General features: G+C 42.3%; 1 long non-coding RNA gene across 1 annotated transcript; it reads left to right on the top strand.

The window, feature by feature from the left end:
- Window positions 1-143: 143 nt before the first annotated feature.
- Window positions 144-24,956, top strand: LOC146829997 (uncharacterized). Its single transcript, XR_014961345.1, has 4 exons — window positions 144-279; window positions 4,157-4,201; window positions 22,719-22,859; window positions 24,816-24,956. It is a non-coding gene; the product is annotated as an uncharacterized LOC146829997 (long non-coding RNA).
- Window positions 24,957-25,832: the final 876 nt, after the last annotated feature.

The following is a 25,832-nucleotide window of genomic DNA, read 5'->3' as shown; positions in this document are numbered from 1 at the left end:
ATTTGCCAACATATCTACAATTGAGTTACGTATAATATAAATTCAACCTGATGGATTTTGATAGACAATCTGCAGTTTCATTTGCTAACCTGTGATTGCAAGATGTATCTTTTATGTAAACAAATGTGTTTTCCACAGTCAAATGTGCCATTGAACCAAAATCAAGAGTCAACTGTGGCTACGGAGGAATCACCAAAGATCAGTGCAATGTAAAAGGCTGCTGCTATGATGACAGCAAACCGGGAACCATCTGGTGCTTCAATCCTCTTCAGCCGAATGGTAAGGTGCTAAGAAGAAGGATGTCTGTGTTTTCAATTTCCGTTATATTGTTAAACAATTGAGGCTATTTTGAAATATCAAATGATTGACTAGATTTGGACAGCGAAATCCCCCCCCCTTTGTGGAGTACATGCCAAATTCACATAAGGTACTACTGACACAATGGCCTCCACCATACTATCTATGCAGTACAGGAAACTTTGACTTTAAATAATTCAGAGTTGATATCACCTGTAAGGCCTTCTGTGAGAAGCTGGCCTGGTATATGATGTCCACTAATGTAAGTGGACACCTTTCACCATTACAGACAACCATTATGGTGATTTAAGAGGTCTTAGACAACCGTTAAAGCTCTCCAAGTGGTAGCTGTGGAGAGCAGCCTTCAGGCTGAGTTTTGCAGGAGTGTAAAGCAGCTTGTTTTACCAGAATGCAATCTTATAGTATAGATTAAATGAAAAAGAACCGTAAAGTATTGTCAATAATATGTATTTATTATATAACACTACCTAGTATGTTACAGTATCTCCTACATGGTGATAGACACAAAGCACACAATACTTTATCAAATAAATCACAGTAAATAGCACTAAGGCACAGTTGGTCCCAGTGGGGGACCAAACCATATACTAAGAAAGTGGTATAAGAACCACGACTCGAGTCAGGACAATGTCGAGAGGGCGTACAATCGCTGGGACCCCAACAAAACCACCCAAGGTGAGTAGATAGGGACCCCCCCGGAGAGCGCTTGCAGTGTGGGAACACGACCGTGGGCTCCGTACAACTCTACGTGTAAGTCGCGGTTGGATTTGTAAAGATTAAGGACCTTTCCCAGTGGACCCTGAAGAAACACCATAAAAACCGAAGGTTGTAGAGGCACCTTACCCGTGGATACCCTAGTACCCACGTTACCTATACCAGGGAAGCCGGGTGCATAGGTGTGAAGTGGTGTCTGAAACCGCTGTTGAACCGAATGGAGAACTTCAGAAAAGTGCTGCTGATGGAAGAGGAGATACTGGCTGTGGGAATGCAAATGTTGATTCTTGAAGAAGAGTACCTGAACGCAGAGGGGACAGAGTCTATGTCACTCAGGAGTGACCAGGAGACATGGAAGACGAATACGCTCCACTGTCAGGTGCTTCACGGATGATGTTGATGACCTTGACTCTGTAGCTGTGGGGACCAGGCGATGCTTAGGATAACCAGGAGCTGGATACAAGCTGTTCCACAAAGGATGTCAAGTGCTGAGGGGTCTGTTTCAGGTGGGAGCACAAACAAGTCTTGGTAAATGCAATCCAAGCAGGAAGTTAGGAAAGTACAAAGGTGGGACCACCAAGGTCCAGGAGACTCACCAAGAGCAGGAGAATCAGGGCAAGCCCCAAGTAATTGGGGGAGCCCAAAGAAGTCATAGATGACCCTCCACAGGACTCACAGGCTGGAGGCACTGAAGTCACAGGAAGACCTCGGGCAGCTTATCAAAGCAGCAGGCCAGGGTGTACACAATGTGATGTGGTTGAAGATCTTGAAAGTAGAAGTTTCCGGAGGTTTAGGCTACTTGGAGCTCGATGCACTTGTTGCAAAGTTGCCAATAAGCGTTTGCCATTGCAAAAGTACTCAGTGCTTAGGGGTTCAGTTATTGCAGCCTGTACGAAGGATACTGGGCTCAAACGCGGTGAGAGGACAGCTCGGGCCTGGAGGGACGTAGTAAAGCACCACTTGTGTTGTTTAACCCTTCGGAGTCCACAGGAGCTTGGGATCAGCAGACCTGTCAGCAGTGTTGAGGTGCTTGCGATTGCTGGAAAGTGACTCCTTCACTTCAAGGGAGATTCCTTCAAGTGTATTTGATGCTCCACAGGCCTTGGAGGGTTTCTGTATAAAGCACAGACACCGACAATGCAGCAGACAAGCAGGGGGACAAAGTTGGGCCCTTGCAAAGTCCAGCGAAGTCCAGAGTGTCCGGACGGTCAAAGTTGAAGTGGTATTGGAATTGAATCTTGCCCCACGATGAATCTAGGGACCTACACCCAGGTACGCCCTTAAGTAACCTAGGGAAAGGGTTGAGATGATTCAGGGGACCCTCCCAGGGGAAGGTCTGGACAGGGGGGAGATTACTTCCATGTCCTTTGTCTAGTTTTGGGCTAGAGCGGGAGCAACTGCTCCCTGGACTAGTTTGAACTGGACCGTGAACAGGGACACCAAATGTGTCCCTCATGCAGACTTTATGTCCCTGGCAAGTGCACCCACTCAGCATTAATACACTAAATCATGTCTGGGAGGTGGTCACACCTACCAGTGACAGGATGCCAATTGTTCCACCTTCCTCTGCTCAAGCTTGGCTCAGTAGCAGGAGGGTAGAAATGTGTCTCTGGTCGGCAGCAACCATTTGTTGCTGTCTGGGAAAGAAGGCTGGTACTGGATACACTGAGAGCCCAATGGAGGGCTCTTCCAGTGCTTGGAATCATACCTCCCACACCGTTTATGGTGTTGGGGTATGATTCCAACATGTTTGATACCAAGTATGATAGGTTTTCATTGCAACCAGTTTCGAGATTGTCATCATGTAATTACGTGGTACCCCTCTATATAGAATATGGTGACTTCACTGACAACCCGGGAGAATGGACTCTGTACGCTGCAGGAGTGTCCTTCTTACACTGGATGCGCCCTCTCACTTAGAACCAAACACCCTACCCTCAGGATTGTGAAGGTCTGCTATAGGGGAGACTTTTAGGTTTTTAGTGCAGTGACCCAAGATATAGAAAACCTATATCTTTAGTACGTGGTTCAAGCACCAACTTACACAGGCTGCAATGGCAGGGATTTAGTTCCAATTTGAATGGTCTCCCAAGGGTGGCATAATACATGCTTTAGCCCATGGAAAACCTCGGGGTGCCTATGCTAGGGAGTGACATGGGTACCCCAGTATCCATTCTGGGATGTACCTAAGTACTGAGCTCACCAGTTAAGGGAGAAAGCAGATAGACTGGGGTCCTAGTCAAAAAGAGTATCACATCAAGCAAAAATAAGGGGTAACCTAAAGAAGCAGATGCTCTTTTCCTACACCTTCTTTATATGTTTTATCAGTCTCAGTTCACAAATATGATGGTCTCATGATGACAACTATTGGTGTCTAAAGTTACCCGCCGTTTTGAGACAGTATCACAAAATATCAAATGATTTGACAGTGACAGTGAGCGGCCTTGAAAAGAGTGAGACCTGTGTCAAATACCCGTAGCTAGCTGCTCCCTTTTGTGGCAGTGTAGAATTCTGTAGGACTGTTCAGTGGAAGGGTAGCCAAAAGAAGGACAGCTTCAGGTTCAATTAAGGTGTTATGTGTCAGAATAGCCTTTCAGCCCACTTGCAAGTGAATAGAATGACGCAGGTCCCAATGCCACTCCAAAACTCTCCTGCCGCCAAGAGGTGAACTTACACGACTAGGAGACCCTCAGGGGGGGAAAGGGGAATGGGAAAGAGAAGAGACTGCCAAGTATTACCAGGTCTTCCTTTCTTTCTGAACATGTGTCTAGGTCTGGTTCTGCCCTAGTGTGTTCTGGGTGAATCTGGAACAGATTTCAGAATTTTCAAGTAACACTGTTATACAATAAGCTCTAATTATCAGTAGTCATTTTATACTTCATTACATATGTGGTGTTTACTTGGTCTGTGACTCTCTTCTTAAATGGTGTTAGTGGTAATCACCTTGTTATTTCTGTAAACAGCAATACTCATGAATTCCTGATTTATTGTAATTTTTCTTTCTATTTACGTAGTGAATTATATTTCTTACCTTTATATCTTTTTGTGTTAAGCTTTAATTAATATCTTGTTCAGTATATGCTTCTTTTTGTCTAATATATATATCTTGCCCTCTTTCTTCTAGAAAGAATTTCCAGAGAATCCTTAACAACCGGAAACCCAGATAACAGTAAGTATATTCTTCTTGGTACCTAAATGCAACTCTATATTCTGGCTTCCTTCCACTTAAGCCTCCTTACTCAACTAATCGCAAGTGCAATAATAGTTTCTTTAAAAAGAGAATTCCTCTTAAGCGCTGCTTAATTGCTCAGGACAACACTGTTGCTTCACAGTAAATTCCTCTAAAAACGCAGCTCTATAAACACACGGCAACACTGTTACTTCACAGAGAACTTCTTTCAAAACGCTGGGTCGACTACTACCTCGCAACTAATTACGCGGTAAATTTACAATGCTTCAATACTCAAAATAACAGAACAGTCTTACGTGGACTTTGGTAACTGCTCCACAACCGGCACTGAAGAGATAAAGTCTTGACACAACGGAAACTAATTGATGGTAACGACGCCCTCTACCCTGACAAACTGGTTTTACGCCATACCAAATTCCGCTGCCGGTCCCTCTGGAAACTTAGGTGAAGTGCGAGATTCCAGAGGGAGCACCTCGTGACATTCTGATAGGGCCACCTGTGACACAACACTAGACTGCTGACCCTGAATTACCTCAATGGCGGCCATCTTAGTATTCCGCCTGATATTTCTTAAATTGCTCTGCACCCTTGGTTGACTATGACGGGGGCCTCTTAGAGTGATGATATTTATTGATCTCTTGCTTAGTGCCGAGCGAAGATGGGTTCTGACAGTATGTTCATTAAAGAATGAAATCTGCACAGTTAGTTTTATAAGAATTTGAAGGCATACACAAATTGGTATGTCATAATAAGAAGTGTTTAGGGGTGCAGTCTGGATGGTGCTAGCAAAAGTCCATAACATCCAAGGGGAAGATAATGTGGAGACCAATCAACAGACTTGTTATGATAGTTGTTTCTAATATGAATTGTCTTGCTTACTATCACAGACTTAGCTAGAAAAAGACGAACCTTTTAATAATTAAAGTCATTTTGGTGGCTTGATTTCTCTGTTGGCACATTTCATATCAGCTCTTGAAACTAATGGCATACGTCCTCTCTGATTCAGCAGTAGAGTATCTGTTGTAAGGCTCGACCCATTGAGTGTCTCACTTGCCTACAAACAGTTAAAGAATCTTCTAAGACCAATGAAAATGTATCGAGTGCACTCTATTTACCAATATATTAGGGATTAACTAATCAATTTATGCAGTCTACCAAAGCTTATGGCACAATAAGTAACGCAAACAAGATATTCATCACGCTTTAACGGAGTATCCTAGCCTCCAAACTCTAAATGTGGCCCTCACTTGTTCTGTACTTTGTTCTGCAGTTAGAAAACCGGATCCCAATAAATTGGTCAATGTAACAGATGTTATTTCCAGTGCTCAGAAATGGCAGGAGTGTGATATGAAACACTACAGAAAAGTGTATTTAATCATAAATAGCCAGGCAATTATTTTGAGAGTCTAAAACATATGGCAGAAGTTCATTTTACATAACCAATTGCCTTTCTAAAAGGTTTAGTAACTGATGTGTTAATGGCTATTTCTTACATTGCTAAACATGAATATAAATGTAAACATGCTCATGAAAGGTATAAAGCTGGTGTTTCCCTCTAAGGTCCAGGAATGCTGGATTCAGCCAAATTTCTACAATATTCACATAAAATACGCTAACAAACAAAATATCTAATTTGTATTCTTAATGCTTTCTTGAAAATCTGGAAAGGTGATCCATATCATATCTGTGGATTACACAATGTCCTGAAGATACCTGTGTGCAGCATGACTGTTTGTCTGTAATAGAGTCCCTCAATTTGGATTGTACATGTCATGTATCCTTGCATGGAAAAGGGCAAACTTCATCCCTCTGCTGAAAAGGCCTAACTCAAACCCAGAAACTCTTTGTAATTTTAGACCAATGTCCCTGCTCCCAGGAGCCTCTAAGATAGTAGAAAAACAGTGAATGTTCAGCTAATGTCGTTCCAAGAAACTTTCAACCTTCTTCAAACCTCACAATCTTGCTTCAGACCCCTGATTTGCACTGAATCCGCACTGATGGAGATTATTGATTCCATTAATTTCACACTAGACGCCAAGATCAATGCCACCCTGAACTGATCCTCTCGGAAAATCACCTCACCACTATTGGGGTGGAGGACAAGGCCTTAGCCTGGCTAGAATCCTTTATAAACGATAGAGAACAGATATCTGGCTCAAACCATTCCGCTCTGAATCAAAATCAATCAAATACGGCATTCTCCAGGGAGCGGCCCTGAGCCCCTCTCTTTTTATTATATATGTGATCCCACTGGGTAACCTCATGGAGTCCTTCGGCATCCAGGAAGTTTCCTACATGGATGAACTGCTGCTTACATATAACAAAAATGACCTTAAGGCTAAGGAAAATTTTGCAGCCTGCATGACGGCAGTATTAGACTGGTTCAAATCCAACGCTCTATCAATCAATCAATCAATCAAGGAATTGTAAGCGTGCTACTCACCGGTGAGGGTCTAAAGGCGCTGAGGGGGAGGCGGTCCGCAGATCTGTTTAGCCGAAGAGACAGGTCTGAAGGGTCTTCCTGAAGGTGTTCAGGGAGGGGGCACGTCTGATGTATGCCGGTAGCTCATTTCAGGTCTTGGCTAAAAGTGAGAGAAGGATCTTCTGCCTGCTCTGGCTCTGTGGATGCGCCGTGTTTTGGCCAGTGTGAGGTTGGAAGATCGAAGGTTTCCTTTGGGTATGTGGAAGTTGATTCTGACGCTGAGGTATTTGGGTCCGTTGTTGTGTAGGCATTTGTAGGAGTGAGTGACGATTTTGAAAGTGACTCCTTTCTCCACTGGGAGCCAGTGGAGACTTCGTAGCTGTTGGCTGATGTGTTCGTGTTGGGGGATGCTGAGGACAAGTCTGTTGGCGGTGTTCTAAATTGTCTGGAGTTTGCGGAGTAGCGACTTGTTGATGCCGGCATAGAGTGCGTTTCCATAGTCCAGTTTGCTGGTGATGAGTGCTTGGGTGACTGTCTTCCTTGACTCAGGGGGGATCCACTTGAAGGTATTGCGCAGGATGCAGACGGTGTTGAAGCAGCTGGAGGTGACTGCGTTGACATGTCGGTTCAAGGTGAGTGATGAGTCGAGTATGATGCTCATGTTCTTGGCGTGGTCTGAGGGGGTAGGTGGGCTTTTGAGGGCGGTCGGCCACCAGTTGCTGTCCCATGCTGAAGGGGTGGTACTGAGGACTTCTGTCTTCTCGGTGTTGAGCTTCAGGCAGCTGTTTGTCATCCAGACTGCAGAATCTTGCATTCCTTTCTGGAAGTCGAGTTTGGCAGTGGTGGGGTCTTTGGCGAGGGAGAGGATGAGCTGGGTGTCATCGGTGTAGGATAAGATGTTGAGGCCGTGTTGTCGGACGATGGCTGCGAGGGGGGCCATGTAGATGTTGAAGAGGGGGGGCTCAGTGATGAACCCTGTGGGACTCCGCAGGTGATTTTTGTGGGGTCACAGAGGAAGGGTGGGAGTCTGATCCTTTGACTTCTTCCGGTGAGGAATGATCGGATCCAGTCCAGGGCTGTTCCTTGTATGCCTGCATCGTGTAGACTGGCAACTAGTGTTCAGTGGAGACAGTGTCGAATGCTGCTGATAGGTCAAGTAGGATGTGTGCTGCAGAGTGCCCTTGGTCCAGGAGGGCTCGGATGTCGTCTGTGGCAGCGAGTAGGGTGGTCGCTGCGCTGTGGTTTCTTCGGAGTCCGGATTGGGAAGGGCCGAGGACGGTGTTCTCTTCAATGAATTGTGTCAGTTTCCTGTTGACTGTTTTCTCTGCAACTTTGGCTGTAAAGGAGAGGAGTGAGATGGGCCAATAGTTCTTGAGGTCAGTGGGGTCAGCTGTGGGCTTCTTGAGCAGGGGTCTTACTTCTGCGCACTTCCAGTCATCAGAGAAGGTGCCTGTTTTGAAGGTGGTGTTTATGGTGTGTTGTAGTTTGGGTGCGATGGCGGCCGCGGCTCTGTGGAAGATGTGAGCGGGACAGGGGTTGGTGGGGGCCCCCGAGTGGATGCTTTTCATGGTTTAGGCAGTTTTTTCGGCCGTGATCGGTGTACATTTGGAGATGGTGGGCTGGATCATGTTTCTGGGGGGTGAGGGGCCATCTGTGGCGCCTGGTGGATGGTCAATTAAGTTGTCATAGAGGTTTTTGATCTTGAGGTGGAAATAGGTTCCAAGCTTGTCGCAGAGGCCTTGGGATGGGTTGATGTCTGTGGCTTTGCTGCATGCGTTGGTGAATTCTTGAATGACACTGAAAAGTTCCTTGGAGTTGGTGGAGTTGATCAGGATTTTGTTGTGGATGAAGTTCCTCTTGGAGGCTCTGATCTGGTTGTGGTAGTGCCTCATGGCGTCCTTGTAGGTGGTGTGGTTTTCGGTTGTCTTTGTGTTTCTCCAGTTGTTCTCCAGGCGTCTGCAGCTCCGTCTGGCTTCTTGGAGAGCGGTGTTGAACCAGGCGGCTTTCCTGGGGCGTTGTCTATCAGGGTTGCATTGCGCAGCGAGCTCATCAGCGCAGTTGGAGATCCAGGTAAGAGGTTCTCTGGCTGCGTCGTTTGTGTCCCATGCCCAGGTGTGGTTGTCTTGGGTGAGGGTGGAGTCAAGTTCCTCCATGGTGGTCGTGGGGCTGATTTAGGTGCCCTTGGTTTGTTGATGATGAAGTGCACCCAGTGGTGGTCGGTCCATGGTGGCTGCTTTGTGTGGCTGAATTGGACGCTGTTTCCTGCCGCGAAGATGGGGTCGAGGGTGTGTCCTGCTCTGTTGGTTGGTGTGTTGACATGTTGTTTAAGTCCAATGCTGGCGAGGTTGTCACGAAGGATAGTAGAGTTGGGGTCGCTAGGGTTGTCGAGGTGGAAGTTCAGGTTTCCAATGAGTATGCAGCTTGTTGAGGCAATGGCATGGGGTGCAATGAAGTTGGTGATGACAAAGGGTGTTCGGGGGCCAGGGAACCTTTAGACAAGGGTTCCTCGGTTTATGGCTTTGGGGGTGGTCTGAATCTGGAAGTGCAGGTGTTGAGCGGAGGGGAAGGTTTCGCTGGAGGTGGTGAGGCGGAGGGTGCTATTGTGGGTGATGGTGAAGCCCCCACATGGGTGGTTGGGGTGGTATTTCCTCTGTATCTTGTATCTGTCTGGGATGGCGGTGCTAATGGCGGGGGCAGAGGATGCGTTGGTCCAGGTCTCTGTGAAGAAGGCGATGTCGGGCGAGAGAGAGTTGAGTAGGCTCCAGATTTCCATGGCGTGTTTGTGTACGGAGCGTACGTTGAGGAGGATGCATTTTAGGGTGTCGCCGGTGCTGGCATCAGCAGTGTTGGAGGCCGGGGTTTCGGTGAGGGTCTGGGGGCAGTGGAGGCAGGAGACCTGGTCTGGTCATGGGTCATGGGTCTATATTGCAACCCTGACAATCAGGGCTGTCTAGGGCACTGGCCTACCCATTTGCTGGGTCTAACCCAAATGACAAAGTGAGAAATGTAGGGGTCCTAATGGATTATAAGTTAACCCTCAAGTTTCAGATCTCAGTAGTGGTCACAAAGTCTTGCTGTATCCTCTGTATGCCGAGCAGATGAATTACACTGCTTCCCTGTTCAAAGTTCAAAGACTAGTCAATCACATGCCGAGATATGTGCTACCTGCCTAGTGGTGGGACACTCTTAGAGTAGCTGTGCGCTTTATAAATCCCTCATTCTTTCATTCATTCATAATATTAGCAAGCTTTCATTTAGATCTATTTCCAGTAACAAACTTCATTCAGGATCTGTGTCTTGAACTAGAAATTCATTTGATTATAAAAAGGTTCTATCATGTTTTTTTCATTTAAAAAATAAACTTTGCTGTATAGATCGATCTAGGAATTTGTGACTTCAAAAGATAACTTTAATGTACCACTGATAATTAAACCACATTATTAAACCTTTCTAGCCTACACTACACAGCAGTTCTGTATATATTGGTCAACTGGTTGAAATTTACTGGACTTCTTTATTGTGACTAGACAAGTCACAAAAGTCTGAGTCCTCTACAAAATAGAGGTGTTTCAGATCACATTATGGTGACAAGTAACGTACATCAGTAGTCAATATCATTTTTTTATATGGAGGAGAAAAACCTTGGTTTAATTGTAAAACCTCCAAACGAAAGGACATTGGGGAAGCAGTGAATGTCATTGCAGATTGCAGGACCTGGAAAACCCTTTTACGATACTTGTCTGCATGACTGCTACAAAGTGTACGGCTCTTCACTGCTATGAATGTTGAATCATTTGCCTAGTGTCATGGACATGAAATCATGCAATTCTATTGTTGCAATGTATTTCCCAAATGTATGGATGGACACTTGCAACTTAAATCACAATGTAATTTTCATCTTTCTCAGAAGGATCAAACTTTACTGAAAGAAAGCATTAAACACAGTGCCACAGCTGCAAAATGCTATAATCCTGTGTTAAACTGGAGCAAATTAGGATACACTGTCGCTGAAGCAATATTAATATGTGTTAAAATTACAATATAGAGGAATAATACTGCCAGAAATGTGTTGTAATATATAGATGATTTGCCTTTTTAGCTGCATAATTTAGCTGCTTCTGTTGCATTAAATGGTCCTTGACTGACACATAATTCCAGATGTTATGTTCTGTTATGTTATAGGGGTATCTGTAAAGCGCACGGCTACTTGTGTCCTTGTTCATTTATATAAGTGGGCACCCTGCACGAATCCACACAACCCCTGTGGTGATTTTAGTTGTCTTAGACAACATTAGAAACCTCTGTAAGTGGTAGCTGTGGAGAGCAGCCTTTAGGATTAGTCCAGAAGGAGTGTAAGGCAGATTGTTTCACCAGAACATAATCTCATAGGTATAGATTAAGTGAAAAAGAACCACACATTGTATTCATAAAAATATGTATTTATTATAAGAGATTCACTAACACATATCGATATCTCCAAGCTGCAGATAAACAAAATGCACACAATAGTTTTCAATAGAGGTCACCAGGGGGAGACCAAACCATATTGTAAAATAGTCATGTGTGAACCACAGCCCAGAAGATGCAGAAGTGCCGGGGACCAATGAACCACCCGGGGTAAGCAACCGGGAACCCCACGGAGCCCGTGTGCAGAGTGGGAACACAACTGCAGTATCAATGCAAGTCATTGAGAAAGACGTGGTTGCAATTTTAAAGAAGGACCCTCTACAGTGGACACTGAAGAAACCCTGTGAAAGACAGAAGGTTGGAGAGCCACCCCACAAATGGATACCTTAGGAACCAGGTTACCTATCCCAGGGAAAAGAGAGGTGCATAGGAGTGAAGTGGTCTCGGAAACCGCAGTCGAACTCAAAGGAGGACTTCAGGAAGAAGACGCTGCTGGAGAAGGTGAAAGTGTCCAGTGGAACCCAAAGGTGGATTCAAGCTGAGAAGTACCTGCAAGCCGAGGGGATAGAGCCTATGCCACTCAGTAGGGACCAGGAGGCACGGAAGATGAAAGCCCACTGATGTCTGGTAAAGCAGGAGAGATTACGGTGACATTGTAGCTGCAGCTCTGAAGACCAGGCAATGTTGTGGAAGACTAGGAAGACCAGGAGCTGTTCATCAGCTGTCCCACCTTGTATGTGGAGAGTTGAGGGGTCGGTGTCCATCGAGAGCACCAACAAACCTTGGCAACTGCAAACAATGTGGAAAGTGAAGAAGGAGCAGTGTCGGAACCAGCAAGGTCTAGGTGACTCACCACAAGCAGGGGAGTCAGGGCAGGCACCGAGCAATCAGGGGAGCCCACAGAATTCAGAGGTGACCCTCAAAAGGACCCAGAGGCCGGAACACTGGTACTGCAAGAGGACCTAGTGCAGCCCATAAAAGGAGCAAGCCCACGATGCAAGTGATGCGGTGAGGATGAAGATCTTGGTTCCTGTATGGAGCACAAGAACATGCATTGCAGCAGACGAGTAGGGCAACGAGATTAGAAGCAGCAGAAATCTTCCCAATTGCAGCCTGGATGCCCAGAGTAAAGTCCAGCGAAATCCAGACTGCCCAAATGGTCAAAGTAGAAGTGGTGTCTTGAAATGAATCTTGTCTCATGACAAATCTACGGACCCACCCTCAGGTAAGCCGTTAAGTACCCTAAGGAAAGGGTTTGGATGATATAAGGTTCCTTCCCAGGCGAGGAGTTGGACATTGTGGAGGATACTCCCATGTCCTTTGTCCAGTTTCATGCCAGAGCAGGAGCCAATGCCTTCCTGAGCTGGTTTGAACTAGACTATGCAAGGAGGGCACCAAGTGTGCCCTTCAAGCAGCTTGAGTGATGCTAGCAAGTGCTTCCAACCGGCCTGAATACACTAAACACAACACATACAAAAGGAGTAGGGAAATGTATTAACAAAGGTGGCACATGCTCAGTGAGAAAATACTGCCCTCATTCAGAAAATTGTGACATGCTTCAATATTGGGCTTCCTTCAATACACCCTTGCGCAGACCATAGCCTGGGGTGGAGCAAAAGGGTGAGAAAAACAATGCTAACATATTAATTGAGATCACCGAAGAAAAGTGCAATGAAGGTTAAAACTAGCTCTGATGTGTTCCCATTCGAAACAAAAAAATCCTGGGCTATCTGGCTAAGTTAAAAACATGAAGAATATTGGTGATAGGAGAAGACTAAGATTTCCTTCAGTCCTGCTTACTGCAATCGTGTTGACATGTTTCTGCCGTCTGATATGTGCCCACAGTGTTGGTTCACTCCGGCATTCATCAGGACCCTTCGGATCCCCAAATGTATAAACTTCTCTTCCTCCTCTCTGCATATGCCAGCTCAAACCGGTTCAGAGCCTACTGCTCCCCCAGTGCAGGATTTTGAAGCACTCTAGGAGTGCACCCACCCAGCCCCAATACACAAAATCCTGTCTGGAAGGTGGTGACACCTCCCTGTGACAGGATGCCTATTGTTGGACCTCCTCCACTGTGAGTTTCGGTCAGCAGCAGGAGGGCAGCCCAGTGTCTGTGCTGGTGGCATCCATTTTGTGATGCCAGTGCTCTTTCAGGATTCTACCGTGTTTCCACAGTAGGTACATGCCTATCCCTCTAGAAGGGTGGGATCATACTCCCACACCAGTTACTGGTGTGGGGGTATGATTCCAAAGCGTTTGACACCAAACACAACATGTTTTGATGCAGCCATCCCAGAGTTAGCATTTACCACGAGGTTATAATGCACTTAAGAGTATATGGTTTAACCGCATCCACAAACAGCCACAGAGAATAGACTCTGAGCGCTGCAGAGGGTCCCTGCTCAGGCAGAGGCACCCCCTCACATGTAAACCAAGCACCCTGCCCTCAGGATTGACACGGCCTGCCTTAGGGGTAACTGATAGGCTTATATTTGTGTGTAAGGTGAGATATAAGGAACCTATATCTCAGTGAGGAGTGCTAACACCACCGCACCCAGGCTGCAGTAGCAGGCCTGTGGTGTCAGATTTAGTCTGCTTCCCAGGGGTGGCATAATACATGCTTCAGCCCCTGGTAGGCCTGTGAAGTACCTATGCCCTTGGTATCTAGGGTACCATATACTAGGGGCTCATAAGGTACCACAGTATCCAATCCAAGTTGTTTAGAGAGAACAGAAAGACTGGGACCCTGATTAGCAGGGACCCAGCCAGACTATAGCCAGAAACCAGTGTTAACATCAGAAAAAAAGTGGGGGCAACATAACTGCAGATCCTCATCTCCTACAACCACGATCCTTCACGTTTTTGACTTAGCTAGATGGCCCGGAAATCAATTTTCGAGTGGGGACACTTCAGAGCTAGTTTTCACAATTTACGGTGTGGGGGTATGATTCCAACATATTTGATACCAAACATAATAGGGTATGTTACAGCCAGTTTTGTGATGGCCATTGCATAATGACGCTGTGCCCCTCTATATTTTATATGGCTGTCTCACTTACAACCTGGGAGAATGGATTCTGAAGGTTGTAGGGGTGGTCCTGCTGATGCAGTGGCACCCTCACACTTAGAACCGAGCACCTTGCCTTCAGGATTGAAAGGCCTGCATTAGGGGTGACTTATAGGTTTTATGTGCAGTGACCTTAGATATAGGGAAGCCTATATCTTTCGTAAGTGATGCTAGTACTAGTTTACACAGGCTGCAATGGCAGGCCTATAGTTACAAATTGATTGGTCTCCAGTGGTTGGCATAATACATACTTCAGCCCATGGGGGACCCCTGGTGCACCTATGTCCTGGGTACCTCAATACCATACACTAGGGACATTTGTTGATGATCCATTTCTTTTTTAAGTTTTAAAGGAAAGTTTATTGGATGTCAATTACAACAGAATAACAATAGAACATAATATCTAAATATAGTAGAAATGCAAAAAATGTCATAAACGAGGGGAAGAAATGAAGAAAGTGGGGAAAGGGATAGAAGTGAGAAGGGAAGAAAATATCAATTGATAGAACAAAACATATTAATTGAAAATGTAACAATTGGTATACAAAAAATCCTCTAATAAAGATGCATAATATAAACATAAGACATAATATATATGCAACCATCAGGAATAATTTCACTGAGGTTTGGGAACTTCTTCTGTGCAAGGTGTATGCAAAGGTAAGGATTGAGCAGATATGTTTAAAAAATTTGTGATGGGTAACCATAATAAGTCATGATTAATAGCAAGTGTGATGAGATAAACGTAGGCCCTGTCTAATCTGTGATGATAACAAACCCCATACCACCAGGCTTGGAAAGAATCATTTGTGGCATTCTTTCAAGATTTAGTGATTTGTTGAAACGCTACAGCTATAAGTAAATCAATAATAGATGTGTTAGTAATGGAGGAAGACCATATCGCTGAAAGACCTCCTAAAAAAATATGTGAAAAAGTAAAGGGGAAATGGGTAGAGAAAATATTATTAATTTGCTTCCACACACTTGTCCAAAACTTATAGATCGCCGGACAAGTAAATAACATATGTTTAAGATCTGCCAGTGTAGCTGAGCAAGACCAGCAGGTAGAGGGAATAGAGGGATCAATTATATGTAATTTGGCAGGAGTGATCAAGAGTCTATTATATATAAAAAATACCGTTTGAGTTGTGTTTGCTGCTCTAGATGATTTCCTTATCTTGGTCCAAATTTTTTGCCATGTTAAAATAGAAAATGATTCCTCTAAATCTGATTCCCAATCATTTTCTACTTTAGATTTATCTCGAGTGCTAGAGGTATCCTGTAACTTTTTATAGATTTGAGAACAGAGGATGAAGAAAGTAAATAAGGGAGAGTAAGAGGAGAAGAGTTGATATGAGTGACGGAATCAGAAAGGGCATTATAACTATTTTTTGCAACTGAACACAATAGTCTATGTTTGGATTCAAAGGATAATGGTAAAGAAAAGCGGGATTGAAGTATAGAGAAGGAAATACAAGTACCTTCGTGAAAAAGTTGGTGAGTCCAATTAAGACCGAGATCTTTCCATTCTTTCCAAAAAAGTGTCTTATTTCTAACTTTAATAGGGGGGATTATACCAAATAGGGGATTGTAAGAAACGTGAGTGATCATCTAGACCATCCAGGAAGAGAGGAGAAAATATTTTTCGAGAGTTTTTAAGAATAGGGAGAGAGAATTCCTTGGGAATATGGGATAATGACACAAATTCTTCAAAAGTGAAAGGGTGAAAGAAGGAGGATTCAACCTCTACCCACAATGGTTGAGAGGTGAGATCAGACACATGATTAGATAATAAGGAAACAGAATGATTAAGAAAAAATGAAGTGTGATATGCGGTGAAATCCGGAAAATTAACTCCACCTAAATGTTTAGGACATTTAAGTTTAGCAAATGACATCCCAGCTTTCTTATTTTGCCATAAGAATTTTGATAATGTAGAGTAAATATTTTTATAGCAGGATTTAGGAATATTAACTGGAAGATTAGAGAGGTAAAACAAAATTATTGGAACTAACATCATTTTAATAGTCTAGTCTACCCCACCAGGATAAAAACAAGGGATGCCAACGAGTTGTAGAGTCATTTAGAGTCGTTTGTAGATTTTTTATATTTAGTGTTACAGTGTCTTTAATAGAGGATTTGAACCATAAACCTAAGTATTTGATCTTAATCGGACTCCAGTGAAAAGAAGAAGCCAAAAAATCTGCATGGAAACAAAATGTATTTAGAGGGAGAATTTCACATTTATCCACATTAAGTTTGTAACCTGATACAACTTGATCGCAAAATCAGAAACTTCTGATAAAAAGGATGGAATAGAGGTTTGGGGGTTAGAAATGAATAAAAGAATATCGTCTGCATAAGAAGAAATTTTCAGATGTTTATCCCCATAAGGGAAGCCGGTAATATATTTATTTATTCAAATTTTTGTTAAGAAAGGTTCTAATGCCAAAATAAAAAGAAGACGAGAAAGAGGACATCCTTGTCTGACACCTCTGAAGAGGGGAAACGAAGAAGAAACAAGGCCGTTAGCTAAGATAAAAGATCTAGGAAAGGAATATAATAATGAAATATAAGAAAGAAATTTCGGGCCAAAACCAAGCCAACCAAGAGTTGAGAATATATATTGCCAATTAACCCCGTCAAATGCTTTTTCAGCATCTAATGCAACAGCAGCTAATGAATATTGATAGGAATGGGACTTACTAAGTCCATTGAAAAAGAGACGAGTATTGCCAGAAAGGTGACGACCCTTAATGAAACCACATTGTTCTTTACCAATTAGTTTAGGTACAATTTTGTTGAGACGAAGCGCTAGAATTTTTGCAAATATTTTGTAATACAGGTTGATTAAAGAAATAGGTCTATAATTTTTACATAAAGTATGATCCTTATTATCTTTGGGAAGAAGACAGATTAAGACCTCCTGAAAGGAGCCTTCAGATTTTTGGGACGATATAAAAAATGAAAATAATTGGTGAAGTTTAGGAACAAGCATATTGGAAAAATGTAAATAAAATTCTATTGTGAAGCCATCTGGCCCAGGAGCTTTGCCTTTTTTAAGCACCTGAATGGATTCCAGAATATCTTTAGGAAATATATCCGCTTCTAAGGAGGTAAAATCTATTTCTGGAAAGGAAGGAGAGGGAATAGAGGACAAATAATGATCGATGTCAGATAATAAGGGAGGAGATTCCGGAGTATAAAGATTTTGATAAAAGTTATTGAACTCCGACAGAATATCTTCATCTTTATGAAGTGTGATATTGGATGAGGTGACAATAGATTCAATTTTTGTGCGGTCTCTTTTAACTTTAAGATAATTGGCAAGAAGGTTGCAAGCTTTATTTTGTGCGCTATAATATTTAGCACTAGATTTAAGTAAATATAAATTTGCAGATTTGGCCTTAAGAAGTTTATCCAAGTCCAAACTGGAGCATGATCAGAAATTAAAATAGAGCCTATATCAGAATGGGTAATCTGTTGGGTCAAGGCTTTGGAAATAAAAATATAGTCAATCCGGGATTGGGAAGAATGAGCAGGTGAGTAGTACGTGTACTCTTGAAGTGTAGGGTGGCAGAGTCTCCAGGAGTCAACAAGAGATCTTTGAGATATAGCAGAGGTAAATTGAGTGTGCATGAGAGAGGGTGAGAAATGGGAATTGGACCTTCTATCTAAAATAGGATCCATAATCATGTTACAATCACCCCCTAAAATGAGATAATCATCAGTATATTGCATCAGTGAAGCAAGAATCTGGGTCCAAAACAATTTGTCTTGTATAGTGGGAGCATACAAGTTAAAAATAGTTAAAGGGATTTTATCAATCAATAAAGATACTGCAACCCATCTACCATCAGAATTGTTGTCTTGGTTTATAAGTTTGATATTTAACCGCTTATGGCAGAGAATAGCAACACCGTTACGTTTCCCTGAACCAGGAGACGCAAAAACATGGCCCACCCAATTACGGCGTAATTTGTTAACTTCAACATCTTTTATATGAATTTCTTGCAATAACACAATGTCTCCTTTCAAGGTTGCTAAATGAGATAAAACTCGTTGTCGCTTAATGGGGGAACCCAAACCTTTCACATTCCAAGAAAGTATATTTAACGACATCTAAATATATAAATTATAACAAGAAAGCTGTGAGAAAGCCAATTATGTACAAGAGTAAAAAATAAAACATCATATAATAATATGGGAGATTGAAGTTGCAACTAGAGGAATATTGACAGAATAGAGCAGAAAAATATGAAATAAGAAAGAGTAATGAAATAAGGAGCTTGAAAGTATAAAAGTATAAAATAGTAAAAGAGAGAATTAGAGGTGAGCAAGAAGAGAAATACCAGAGATTGAAAAAGGACCAGAAATGGAAGTGAAAGGAAAAAATAATAGAAAGGAAAGGTAAAAAGGAACGCGCATAACAAAAAACAAAGGGACAAAGCGAAACAAACATTTGATGAAAAAATATGGTAACAAAAAGGCATACCACAAGAAAAGAAGAAGAACGGGGTTGGTGAAGCCACATAAGGGAGATAAGACACTGAACGGAAGATCTCAGGACGAGACAGTAAGGAGGGGACATCTTCCAGGCAAGCTGAAGAGAACAAGAAACAACGAGGAACCACAAGACCGCAACCTGATGAAAGGAAGAAAAAGGAACATATTAATACAACAGAATGCTACATAATGCATTTGGAAGGAAATTAATCATTAATAAGGACAAAACAAACAGATACTACCTAAATAAATAGGTCTGTCATGGCTGAGGCACTTCCATGAACTCCGTTCTGCAGCTGTTCAAAAATTGTTGGAGGAGCGCTGGATGTTCATAACTAGTTGTTTTATTATTATAAGTCACTTTGAAGAGACATGGGTGGAACAAACCATAACGTGCATTTAGGCTACGTAATGCAGGTCTCATCTCCAAGAACCTTTTCCGACGTTCAGCAGTTGTCTTGGCATAATCCTGAGCAAAAAAAAGATTAGAATCATTCCAAGAAATTTTTCCACGTTGCTTGGCAGCATGGAGGACTCTGAGTAAATCTGTATACTCCAAAAAATACAAAATAATTCCTCTCAGTTTAGTAGATGATGATGAAGAACGAGCTATCTGACCTAGACGATGCGCCCGTTGGATATTCAATGAAGGGGTTTCAGGAAGACCGAGAAGAGTTGGCAAAAAAGACTGAAAAAAGGAAATTGGATTAGAGCTTTCAAGTCCTTCAACTAATCCGTAAATGCGTAGGTTATTGCGCCTGTTGCGGTTTTCTAAATTTTCAATCTGTTGTTTAAGTTGTTCTATCTCTTTAGAGATGAGAGGAACTTGATTTGTAAGTCCTTGAACAGAATCAACATGCAATTCTAGGTCCCGAACTCTTTTTTCAGTGAGGGACCAATTGGCTTCCAGATTCTGAAGTCGGGTGTTGGTTTCAACCATATGTGGTTTGAGAGCACGAATTTCATCAAGAAGGAGTGCCATGGATATTAAGGATGATGAATTAGTAGGAGAAGGTGGGTTAGCTTTCACTCATTTGCCTGAAGTAGACGCAGAAGGTATTTTGGAGCCTTGTTTAGCGCTTAGACGAGGAGTAGGTGGAGTAGAAGTCTTGGAACCAACAGAGTCTTTGAGATTATCATCGATGTGATCCTGTAGGAGGTCAAAAGGATTGTAGGCCTCTAAACTCGCCTCATTAGAAGGAAGAGCGCCACTACAATTAGTGCGAGGCATTGTGATATGTGGCTGTGTGAAGAGAGACACTTTATATGCAACAAATAGAAAAGATTATAATAATGGAGTCACTCAGAGTCCCCCAAACGGAAACAGAGCCAAACTGGTGAAGAAATAAAAAGAAAATTAGAGAACTCTAGTCCAGGCGGTATCAGCCTAAAAATCCAGGAGTGAAGTGAAATAAATGGTGTTCAACAGCAACAGAAACCACATTAGTTGAAAAGGCATCAGTGCGAACATCACCAGGGATCAAATAACATAAACGCTGACCAAAAATGAAAGAAGTAGGCTGCAATAGTGAAAACGGGCATTTAGCTGCTAACAAGCACCGTCTCACAGCCTCAGGCGGGAAGCATTGGAGCGCTGAAAAAACAAAATGGCGGCCGCGACGGTGAGGTAACAAATAATTATAAAAATATGTCCGCTGGTCTCACCCTATGCGCAAATAGTGGTAGCATTCTGACAAACCCAAGTTCCGACCGCTAAATCATGCGGTTCCGAAGTTTGTGGAGAAGAATTGCTGCCTGTAGACGTCGCGCTACCTCACGTCTCGACGGAGCTCCCGGAAATAGCGGTCATCTTCCGAGGCTCCGAAGCCACGCCCCTTGATGATCCATTTCTAAAGGGCTAAACTCATTTCCCATCAGCTTGCTGCATACATTTAACAAACCTCGCCCGGGACTGTGGGTTGTCGTGCTTCATTACAGATGTTACAGTCTCTGCACATAAACCAGTTGCTTGTTCAATAATCATTATTCATAGCTGATTCCTATCAGTTAGTTATCAATATCAGTTAGTGACTCAAACACATCACAAGAGTCACAAAACGGTTTATTGGTCTGGGAAGTAACATTAAACGTTATGTTTTACCTACTTTTACATGTGTTTGTTTTTAGTTCTAAATCGTCCAACTGCCTGTCAATGAAATTGGAAATAGGGCTCAGTTCATTATATTTTTACTTTTTGTGTACGAATAGACTGTGAATGTTTAATTTTTATTCCAGTTTTGAGTGTTTTGGCACAAATGTAAATGTGCATGTATAAATGAGTACCAGAGAAGTACTACATTGCTTACTCAGCATTACTTTGTAATTAAACCCCATAGAGTCCAAATCTTTATAAAAATGAGTTTTAAACTGGGAGAAACACATTTGAAAATCAAGTAATAATTCTGGTCCTTTTCACTGACAGAATCAAAGGTCCAGGTTTATAAACATTTCATGCAGTGCAGCAAGGCAACTCAGTGGCTGCATTACGTTTTATTGAGACATCAATAAAGCACCATATTTACAGAGATGTGGTGAATTTCTGCTGCCTACGTTTTCTAATTCCTGGAACCCATGAAGGCATTATTGGAAGCCAAGTGTGCCTGCCTCACAGTAGGGAATGTTTTTCTGCGTGAAAAAGGGAAACTTCCTGCACCAAACCAATCCTTAAAGGCATTTTCCTTTTTCTCAATGGGGTGTGGAATGCATCATACTTGCTTCAAAGGAAGTCACAGGGAGAAATAGATACATTTCTCCTCTTTAAGCCTAAACGGCTTGCTAGCTAAAAATATCTTGGACTAGAATAACAATCACAGTGATTCACATCTACCTTTGCTGAACTTACAACAAAGATTCAGAAAGGTAGAGTTTTCACGCTAAACTTTTCTTTACCACATCAAATTTCAACTGTGATTGGGCTTTGAAGCTGCTGTGCTAGACAATATTTCAAATATCCATGCTTTCATATATGACATTTAACTGAGCAATCATTGTATGCCACAATGATATAACAGAAAATCCTGAAAACAAATTTGTCAAATCAAATCAGATAAATATTCATAAGATAGCCAATTTGAGAAATATCTATACAAAGAGAAGGATAATTTGAATTTGGAAAAAACCTTAGTGAAAAGTAGAACTAAATAAAGCAGCTTTGCAATGAGTGCTTTGTAGGATATGAGCAATAATTCTAAAATGTACAGTGATGAGAGTCTCTGAATCTGACGCATATGTAACCCAAAACACATTACTCAGAACAGCTCATCTCATTTTTCTACCAATTATTTCAACACTAGTTTGCTCAGGACAAAACTGTAAAGTATTTGTCTAATTTAAAGAGTACTTTTCAGCAGATTTCTGAAGGAAACTATTATTATACTTATGTAATAGACTTATGTTCTCATTTAGAGGAGGACAGGAAATAACATCGGACATCCTGCGTGGACTTCTAACTGCATAGACACTTTGGGGTGCTGCATATGGCTGATATTCCCTCACATAAAATACTCCAGCTGCTTCACCCATGGTGTCATTATTGAGTAAATGATGCTAAAACTGGTTGAATATCAGTTGCCGGATCTGAGTGATGGATCTGCCACTAACTCTGTTAGAGTCATTACCGTGGCAGTCTGCTGAGCAAAGGGAGTCGCCTTTCACTTAAGGATTAGTAACATTTACTTCACCCAGCATGTTAGGCAGAGTAGACATGCAGTCTTTGGCAGTGTACTCCCACTTTGTGGGGGCATCTGTAGTGTCCACACTTCGAGATGCAACCTCCACTAGCGCATAAAATCCACTGGCAGAGGAGGGCATTTGTGGATTTTCCATTGAAGTGTCTTTGTCCATGGTGCTTAGATCTGCCTAGGTGAAAAAACAGCTACTGATGCAGGACAACTCTTTCTTTGATGGAGTTTCCTTCTCTGTCTTGGCAGAGAAGGAAAATGCACCACAATGTGTGTATTCTCTGGATTTTGCTCACAGATCTACAGTAGAGTTATGTATAATATAAATTCAACCTGATGGATTTTGATAGACAATCTGCAGTTTCATTTGCTAACCTGTATTTTTTATGTAAACAAATGTGTATTCCACAGTCGAATGTGCAATAGAACCAGAATCAAGAGTCAATTGTGGCTACGAAGGAATCACCAAAGAGCAGTGTAAGGCAAAAGGCTGCTGCTATGATGACAGCAAACCGGGAACCATCTGGTGCTTCAATCGACTTCAGCTGAACGGTAAGGTGCTAAGAAGAAGGACGTCTGTGTTTTCAATTTCCGGTTTCTTGTAAAACAGTTGAGGATATTTTTGAAATATTAAATGATTGACTAGATTTGAACAGCGAAATACCCCACTTTGTAGAACACATGCCAAATTCACATAAGAAACTACTGACACAATGGCCTCCAGCATACTCTCTATGCAGCACAGGAAAGCTTGACTTTGAATACTTCGAAGTTGGTATCACTTCTATGGCCTTCTGTGATAAGCTGGCCTGGTATATGATGTCCACTAATGTAAGCGGGCACCGTGCACCAGTCCATACAACCCTTATGGTGATTTAAGAGGTCTTAGACAACTGTTAATGCTCTCTAAGTAGTAGCTGTGGAGAGCAGCCTTCAGGCCAAGTCTTGAAGGAGTATAAAGCAGTGTGTTGTATCAGAATGCAATCTTATAGGATAGATTAAATGGAAAAGAACCACACAAAGTATTTTTAATAATATGTATATATTATATGACACTATCTAGTACATTACAAAAGTTCCTAAACCGAAATAGACACAAAGCACACAATACTTTAGCAAAGAAATCACAGTTTATAGCACTAATGCACAGTGGGCACCAGAGGGGATCAAAACATATACTAGGAAAGTCGTATAAGAACCACCACTCGAGTCAGGACAATGTCGAGAGGATATAGAATCGATGGGACCCCAAGGAAACACCAAAGGTGAGTAGATAGGGACCCCCCGGAGAGTGCATGCACTGTGGGAACACTACTGAGGGCTCTGTACAACTCTACGCATAAGTCGCGATAGAGTTTTAAAGATTAAGGACCCTTCCCTGTCTTCCCAATGATATAACAGAAAATACCCAAAACAACTTTGTCAGATGACGTCAGGTAAATATTCGTAAGATAGACAATTTGAGAAATATTTATATAAAGAGAATGATAATTTGAATTTTTAAAAAGTCTTAGTGAACAGTAGGATTAAATAAAACACCTGTGTAATGAGTGCTTTGTAGGAAATGAGCAATCATTCTAAAATGTAAAGAGACGAGAGTCTCTGAATCTGACGCATATGTAACCCACTACACATTACCCAGAACAGCTCATTTCATTTTTCTGCCAATTATTGCAGCACTAGTTTGCTCAGGACATAACTGTAACGTATTTGTCCAGTGTAAGGAGGACTTTTCAGCAGATTTCTAGAGGAAAATATTGTTGCATTAATGTAAGAGACTTTCCTACTCATTTGAAAGAAGGACAGTAAATAAAATCTCACAGGAAATGGTTGATTTCCTTCATGGACTTTTAGCTGCATAGCTAATTTGGGGTTCTGCATATGGCTGATATTCCATGATGTAAAATACTCCAGCTGCTTCACCCATGGTGTCATTGTTGAGTAAATGATGCTAAAACTTGTTGAATATCAGTTGCCTGATCTGAGTGATGGATCTGCCACTAACTCTGTTAGAGACATTACTGTGGCAGTCTGCTGAACAAAGGGAGTCGCCTTTCACTTAAGGATTAGTAACATTTACTTCACCCAGCATGTTTGACAGAGTAGACATGCAGTCATTGGCAGTGTACTCTCACTTTGTGGGTGCATCTGTAGTGTCCACACTTTGAGATGGAAATTCCACTAGCGCAGAAAATCCACTGGCAGAGGAGGGCATTTGTGGATTTTCCATTGAAGTGTTTTTGTCCATAGTCCTTATATCTGCTAAGTTGAAAAAACAGCTACTGATGCAGGACAACTCTATCTTTGATGGAGTTTCCTTCTCTGTCTTGGCAGAGAAGGAAAATGCACCAAAATGTGTGTAATCTCTGGATTTGCCAACATATCTACAATTGATTTACGCATAATATAAATTCAACCTGATGGATTTTGATAGACAATCTGCAGTTTCATTTGCTAACCTGTGATTGCAAGATGTATTTTTTATGTAAACAAATGTGTATTCCACAGTCGAATGTGCTATTGAACCAAAATCAAGAGTCAATTGTGGCTACGAAGGAATCACCAAAGAGCAGTGCAATGTAAAAGGCTGCTGCTATGATGAAAGCAAACTGGGAACCATCTGGTGCTTCAATCGACTTCAGCCGAACGGTAAGGTGCTAAGAAGAAGGACGTCTGTGTTTTCAATTTCCGGTTTCTTGTAAAACAGTTGAGGATATTTTGAAATATTAAACGATTGACTAGATTTGAACAGCGAAATACCCCTCTTTGTAGAACACATACCAAATTCACATAAGAAACTACTGACACAATGGCCTCCAGCATACTCTCTATGCAGTACAGGAAAGCTTGACTTTGAATACTTCGAAGTTGGTATCACTTCTATGGCCTTCTGTGATAAGCTGGCCTGATATATGATGTCCACTAATGTAAGCGGGCACCGTGCACCAGTCCATACAACCCTTATGGTGATTTAAGAGGTCTTAGACAACTGTTAAAGCTCTCTAAGTAGTAGCTGTGGAGAGCAGCCTTCAGGCTAAGTCTTGAAGGAGTATAAAGCAGTGTGTTGTATCAGAATGCAATCTTATAGGATAGATTAAATGGAAAAGAACCACACAAAGTATTTTTAATAATATGTATATATTATATGACACTATCTAGTACATTACAAAAGTTCCTAAACCGAGATAGACACAAAGCACACAATACTGTAGCAAAGAAATCACAGTTAATAGCACTAATGCACAGTGGGCCCCAGAGGGGATCAAAACATATACTAAGAAAGTCGAATAAGAACCACCACTCGAGTCAGGACAATGTCGAGAGGATATAGAATCTAAGGGACCCCAAGGAACCACTAAAGGTGAGTAGATAGGGACCCCCCGGAGAGTGCATGCACTGTGGGAACACTACTGCGGGCTCCGTACAACTCTACGCATAAGTCGCGGTGGAGTTTTAAAGATTAAGGACCCTTCCCTGTCTTCCCAATGATATAACAGAAAATACCCAAAACAACTTTGTCAGATG

This window comes from Triturus cristatus, chromosome 5_1, assembly GCF_964204655.1.
Source record: "Triturus cristatus chromosome 5_1, aTriCri1.1, whole genome shotgun sequence".
Lineage (NCBI taxonomy): Eukaryota > Metazoa > Chordata > Amphibia > Caudata > Salamandridae > Triturus > Triturus cristatus.
The sequence above is the reverse complement of the archived record's forward strand: the minus strand, read 5'-3'. Positions and strand labels throughout refer to the sequence as shown.